Here is a 6926-nt window from a genome sequence, read left to right as displayed (position 1 = left end):
TAGAACTATTTTCTCAGTTAAGATTTTCTCTTCCTACATAGGTATAGCTTTGTGTCAGATTTACAACCACAAACAAACAACAATAACAAAAGCAACCCAGCATAGAACAATGCTTCCCATTTGGAATTGTATAAAGAAAGTACCAGAAGGACAGTTTACACTTTAGGGATGTGTTACAACAATTCACAACGTTACTATTTTTTATGTTGTAATAGATCTCTTAAGATATATGATTGGTATATGAAATAATTTGCTTATAAGTAGTTCAATAGAATTTATCCTATTCATAAAGCTGTGTTTCTGTCATCACAGTAAAGATGACTATGTCCATCTTCCTTTAATTTTTTTTTAAGCTCTTAGGAACTTTATTTTTCCTCCACCTTTTTCCCCCTTCGCTCAGGTGTCTGCAAAGCAGCTCAGGACCACTCAGTGGTGGCTTCAACCCACTCAGTAGCCTGGGCTGTGGGAGCTGCTGATCAGTCCTCAGTGGGGAACTGCAAGATGGGCACAGAGGGCACCTGCACACCCTCAGACCTGTCGGCCACCTCAGGCTGAGCAGCAGTGAACTCGGGTGCTGGGGCGGTCCATTCACCCTGGAATTCCTCCTTGGTCGTAGCCTTCTCAGCAGCAGCCTGCTCTTCCTTCTCAATCTCTCCTGGGTCTCTGTAGAAGTAAAGATCAAGCATAACCTCCCATGGGTGCTCACTGGAGATAGTTCCTCACTTGCGGAGTATTTCCCGGGCCAGCATCCACCACATCAGACCCACTGAGTGAGCTCCCTTGTTATTGAATGGGATGACAATGTCCACATAGCACAGGGGAGATTCTGTGTTACACAGAGCAATGGTGGGCAGGTTGACATAAGAGGACTTTGTGAGGGGTTGGTGGTCAGCCCAGGGATCAGTCACCACTAGAAGCCATGGCTTTCTGAAGGCTGCTTGGATCTGGTTAGTGAAGGTCCCAGGTGTGAAACGGCCAGCAATTTGAGTGGCTCTTGTGGCAATAGCAAACTTCAGCACAGCTTGCTGTCCAGCGTTCCTGGAGGAGATGAGGCTGATGTCAGCAGGGTTCTCAATGGCAACAATAGCGCGAGCTGATAGCAACAGTTTCTCCCAGGTCCTCTTCAGGTTTATGATGTAGATAATGTCACTTTTCCTTTTGTAGATGTACTGCTCCATCTGAAAGTCAAGGTTGGTGCCACCTAAGTGGGTTCCTGCAGCAAGGAACTTGAGGACATCCTCGTCCTTCAACGGCAGGAAGTCAAGAGCTCCGGACTTTGTGTAAGTTTCCCTTTTAAGTTATAATGGGAACCAAGGACAACACCGTATGGCCCTTTCCCCTGGTAGCAGGGTTATTTGGTTTGTTAGTGTTTAATTTCTTGTGTTTTTTATGTACTTTAGATATTAGGACTGTGCTATATGGAGGATTGGTAAAGATCTTTCCCATTCAATAGGATGCAGTTTTGCCCTATTGATAATGTCCTTTACCTTATAGAAGTTTTCAGTTTCATGAGGCCCCATTTATTAATTGCTAATTTTAGCCCCCCTACCCTGTTGGTGTTCTGTTCCGGAAGTTGTCTTCTGTACCAATGCATTCAAGGGTATTCCCCACTTTCTCTTCTATTTAGTGTATCCAACTAAACAATGTTTTATGTTGACGTCTTTAATCCTTGTGGACTTGAATTTTGTGCAGGGTGATAAATGTGGATCTATTTTCTTTCTTGAGCATGCAGACATCCAAGTAGACCAGCACCATTTGTTGAAGTTTTTTTTCCACTGTACGGTTTTGGATTCTTTGTCAAAAATCAACTTTCTGTAGGTAGGTGGATTTATTTCTGGGGTTTGATTCTACTCCATTGATCAACCTGTCTGTTTTTTATGACTATTGTTATGGTGATACCTCCAGAAGTTCTTTTGTCTTACAGGATTGTCTGAGCTATTCTGCATTATTTGTTTTTCCATATGATGTTGACAATTGCTCTATCAAGGTCAGTAGGGATTATGCTGGAATTTTGATGAAAATTGCATTGAATCTACAGATTGCTTGTGGCAAGATGGCTATTTTTATTATGTTAATTCTACCAATATATTAAATGGGAAGTCTTTCCATCTTCTGATATCTTCCTCAATTTCTTTCTTCAAAGCCTTAAAGTTCTTGTCATACATATCTTTCATATGCTTGGTTAGAAATACACCAAGGTATTTTGTATTATCTGTGGCTATTGTGAAGGATGTTGGTTACCAGATTTTCTCCACAGCCCATTCATTATTTGTATAAAAGAAGGCTAATTGTTTTTAATTTTACTTAATTTTGTATCCAGTCACTTTGCTAAACTTATCAGCTGTAGAAATTCTCAGGTAGAATTTTTGGGGTTATTGGTATATACTATCATATCACCTGTGAAAAGACATACTTTGACTTCATTCCTTTGAATTTGTATCACCTTGATCTCCATTAGTTTTCTTATTGTTCTAGCTATTTCAGATAGATATGGGAAGAGTGGAAAGCCTGTCTCTTCCATGATTTTCATGGAATTGCTTTAAGTTTCTCTCCATTTCATTTGACTATTAGTTTTATGGAGGTTGCTTTTATTAAGTTTAGGTATGTATGTTGTAACACTGCTGTCTCTAAGACTTTTAACATACAAGGATGTTGGAATTTGTCAAAGGCTTTTTCACCATCTAATAATATGATCCTATTTTGTTATTGTTTTTGTTCAGTTTATTTGTAAGGTCGATTACATTGATAGATTTTCATATACTAAACAACCCCGGCATCCCTGGGATGAAGCCTATTTGATCATATTTATGTTGTGTTCTTGGATTCAGTTTGCAAGTGTTTTTCTGAATATTTTTTTGTATCAATGTTCATAAAGGGAAACTGATTTGAACTTCTCTTTCTTTATTGAGTCTTTGTATGGTTTAGGTATCAGGGTAACTCTGGCCTCATAAAAGGACTTTAGCAATGGTCCTCCTGTTTCTATTTTGTGGAACAGTTTGAGGAGTATTGGTATTAGTTTTTCTTTAAAAGTCTGGTAGAATTCTGCACTTAAAACCATTTGAACCTAAGCTTTTTTTGGTTGGGAGACTTTTAATGACTGCTTCTATTTCCTTAGGGATTATAATATTATTTAAATAGTTTATCTGGTCTTGACTTAACTTTGGTAAGTGGTTTCTTTCTAGAAAATTGTCTGTGTCTTTTAGAGTTTCCAATTTTGTTCAGTACAGGTTTTTGAAGTAAGGCATAATAATTCTGTTGTTACGTCTCCCTTTTCATTTCTGATTTTGTTAATTTGGATTCTATCGCTCTGCTGTTTGCCTAGTTTGGCTAACAGTTTTTCTATCTTGTAGATTTTCTCAAAGAACTATCTCCTCATTTAATTGATTCTTTGTATTGTTCTCTTTCTTTCTAATTAACTACTTTGAGCCCTGAATTTGATTATCTTATGCCATCTACCCCTCTTGAGTGTTTTTGCTTCTTTTTGTTATAAAACTTTCAGGTGAACTTTTAAATTGCTAATGTGAGAACTCTCTAATTATTTTATGAAGGCACTTAGTGCAATGAACTTTCTTCTTAGCACAGCTTTCATTGTGGTCCATAAGTTTGTGTATGGTATGTTGTCCCTTAATTTTAATAGAATTATAGAAACTCTTTAATATTTTTCTTTATTTCTTCCCTGACCCAGTGAGCATTGAGTAGAGGATTGCTCAGTTTCTATGAGTCTGTAGACTTTCTGTTGCTTCTTTTATTAGTCCAGCTTTAATCAATAATGGTCTGATAAGCTATAAGGAGTTATTCCAATTTTCTTAAATCTGTTGAAACTTGATTTGTGACCAAGTACATAGTCAATTTGGTAGGGTTCATGGGCTGATGAGAAAAAGATATGTTCTTTTGTGCATGGGTAAAATGTTCTGTAGCTGTATGTAAGGTCCATTTGAATCATAACCTCTATCATTGTTTCTGGGTTTAGTTTCTGTCTCAATAACCTGTCAATTGATAAGAGTGGGGTGTTAACGTCTTCTAGTATTAATGTGTGGGCTTCAGTGTATAGTTTTAAGCTTTAGTAATGTTTTAGGAATGCGGGCATCCTTGCATTTGGGGCATAGATGTTTAGAATTGAGATGTTCTCTTGTTGGATTGTCCTTGTGCTGGGTATAGAATGTCCTTCCTCAAGTCTTTTGATAAATTATGCTTCAATGTCTACTTTATTAGATATTAGAATTGTTATTCCAGCTTGTGTCTTGGATCCATTTGCTTTGAAATTATTTTTTAGTCCTTTACTCTGAGGTAATGTCTAATTTTGGTTCTGAGGTGGGTTTCTTGTATGCAGCAGAATTGTGGATCTTATTTTCATATACATTCTGTTAGCTTGTGTCTTTTTACTGGGGAATTGGTCCTTTGGTTTTTGAAAGATTGTACTGAGCAATGATTGTTAATTTCTGTCATTTTGATGTCAGTGATGTGAATGTTTGTGTGTGTGTGTGTGTGTGTGTGTGTGTGTGTGTGCACGTGCTCATGCCTGTGTACATTCCTTCTTTTGATTTTGGTATTGGGGAATCGATTCCTCTGTTTTTTTGGGTATAGTTAATCTCCTTGGGTTGGAGTTTTCCTTCTAGTATGTTCTCTAAGGCTAGAGCTATGGATAAATATTGTTTAAATTTGGTTCTGTCTTGGATATCTTGTTTTCTCTATTTATTGTGATTGGGAGTTATCCTGAGAGTAGAAGCCTAGATTGGCATCTGTGATCTTTTAGAGGCTGCAGGACATCTGTCTAGGCCCTTCTAGCATTCTCTTTGTTGAGAAGTAAGGTGCAATTCTTTCTTTTTTATGTTCGTTAATGTTGCAATTCTTTATTATTTTATCTGTGTAGCCTCAAATATTACTAGAGTTCCTGGTGCTTGACAAACATTTGCTCAGATCAAATTAGTGAAGGAGATGTCCATTTGCTTCTCTGAGTCACATTTGCTTGCAACGGTCTGTTCTGGTTCAGCATGGGGATTTAGACACAGCTTGCCTACAGCATGTTGTTAGGCAGGCTGGGATTAAAGAGGGCTGCAGGAGTGAGGTATGCATCCACAGAGAGGAAGCCTCATGAGCTGCTTCAGCTTCAGTATTCTGAGTCATAGGGATATTCTTCCATGTTTACTTTCTCGGGCAGGAGGCAGACCCTCCAGTTTCTGTTGAAGCTAAGGATAGTGGCCATCTCCTCATCGCTCAACTGGAAGTCAAAGACCTGAATGTTCCCCTGTATATGCACTGGTGTCACAGACTTCAGGGTCACCACCACATTCCTCTTGATGTGGAACCTGGGCTGCAGTTCTCTTGTGCTTGGCAGCAATCTCTTTAATTTGGCCGTCCTCTAATGTGAAGGTCTTTTGGCTTGGTGCTAGGCCTGTCTGGGGAGCCCAGGGGACTGTAGGCCATGACCGTGATGCCCTTGGAGTAATAGTACTGGATCAGTTTTTTTCTGGGTGAGGTAAGGGTGGCCCTAGACCTGGTTGGTCACTGGCTTATGTTTCAGTCCAGGTCTGTTCAGGAGCCTTTCGATCTGGAAGTGGTTGAAGTTGGAGATGCCCAGAGCTTTCACCAACCCCTGGTCCACCAGTTCCTCCATGCCCTCCTAGGCTCCAAGAACATTAAGGATATTGCCTTTATCGTCTTTGAGGAATAACTCTTTTCCTGGCTGAAGTCCCTTGGCCAGTGAATAAGATAGAGGTCCAAATAGTCAAGCTTGAGATCTGTGAGGTTCTTCTGAAAGGCTTCCTTCAGCAATGTTTTTTCTCAAAGCAGGTAGACCACAACTTGCTGATAATGAAGAGGTCACAGCCTTCTCATTGATCTTCTCTTGGATGCTTCCCCCACCTCATTCTCGTTGCAATATGCACACACACAGTCAATATGATGATACCCAGCATCAATGGCTGCCTTCACAGCTTCTTTGACTTGGTTTGGGGGAGACTTCCAGGTACCCAGACCCACAATGGGCATCTTGGCTTTGGTATTGAGCTCCACATAGGTTGCTGTGGTTGCTGCCGAAATCTTTCTTAGAGCAGATGTCTGTGTCCTGGTTAAAGAGAAAATGGAGGCTTTAAATCATAAAGTGTAATTCTTATAGGATTGCCTTTGTATATTACTTGGCTTTTCCCCATTGTGTCTTTTAATAATCTTTTGTTGTTATTGTTGTTGCTGTTGTTGTTGTTGTTTTGTTGTTGCTGCTGCTGCTGTTCTTTACATTTAGTATTTTGATTATTATGTGGTGGGAGGATTTTCTTTTCTGGTCCAATCTAATTGGTGTTCCATAAGCCACTGGTATGTTTATAAGCATCTCTTTTTTAAGGTTGGAGAAATTTTCTTTTACAATTTTGTTGAAAATATTCTCTGGGCCCTGGATATGGTACTCTTTACTTTCTTCTATTCCTATTATTTTTAGGTTTGGCCTTTTCATAGTAGCCCAAATATCTTGGATAATTTATGGAATCTTTTAGAGTTAATATTTTCTCTGATGTACCAATTTCTTCTATTGTATCTTCTCAACTCCAATTCTCTCTTCAATCTTTTGTATTATATTGGTGCTCCTTGTGTCTGTAGTTCCTGTTCTCTTCCCTATGTTTTCCAACTCCAGTTTTCCCTCAGTTTGTATTTTCTTTATTGTTTCTATTTCCATTTTCAGATTTTTAACTGTCTTATTCACCTATTTCGATATATTTTTCTGCATTTCTTTAAGGGATTTATTCATTTCCTCTTTAAAGGCCTGTATCATCTTTATAAGATAGGTTTTCAGGCTATCTTCCTGTTCTTTGGCTGCATTAATATGTCCAGGGATGGCTGTAGTAGGATAGCTGTGTTCTGGTGATACGATATTGCCCTGGCTATTGTTAATTGTATTTATATGCTAGGCCTTTATCCATCTGCTTGTCCCTGGATAT

At 38.9% G+C, this 6926-nt stretch overlaps 2 pseudogenes; both read right to left on the bottom strand.

The window, feature by feature from the left end:
- Positions 1–416: 416 nt before the first annotated feature.
- On the bottom strand, positions 417–1510 carry LOC116908241 (annotated as a pseudogene).
- Positions 1511–5107: 3597 nt separating this feature from the next.
- The window catches only part of LOC116908239, a 67740-nt pseudogene continuing 65921 nt past the window's right edge, over positions 5108–6926 (bottom strand).

The sequence above is a fragment of the Rattus rattus genome, chromosome 8, assembly GCF_011064425.1.
Source record: "Rattus rattus isolate New Zealand chromosome 8, Rrattus_CSIRO_v1, whole genome shotgun sequence".
Classification (NCBI taxonomy): Eukaryota; Metazoa; Chordata; class Mammalia; order Rodentia; family Muridae; genus Rattus; species Rattus rattus.
The sequence above is the reverse complement of the archived record's forward strand: the minus strand, read 5'-3'. Positions and strand labels throughout refer to the sequence as shown.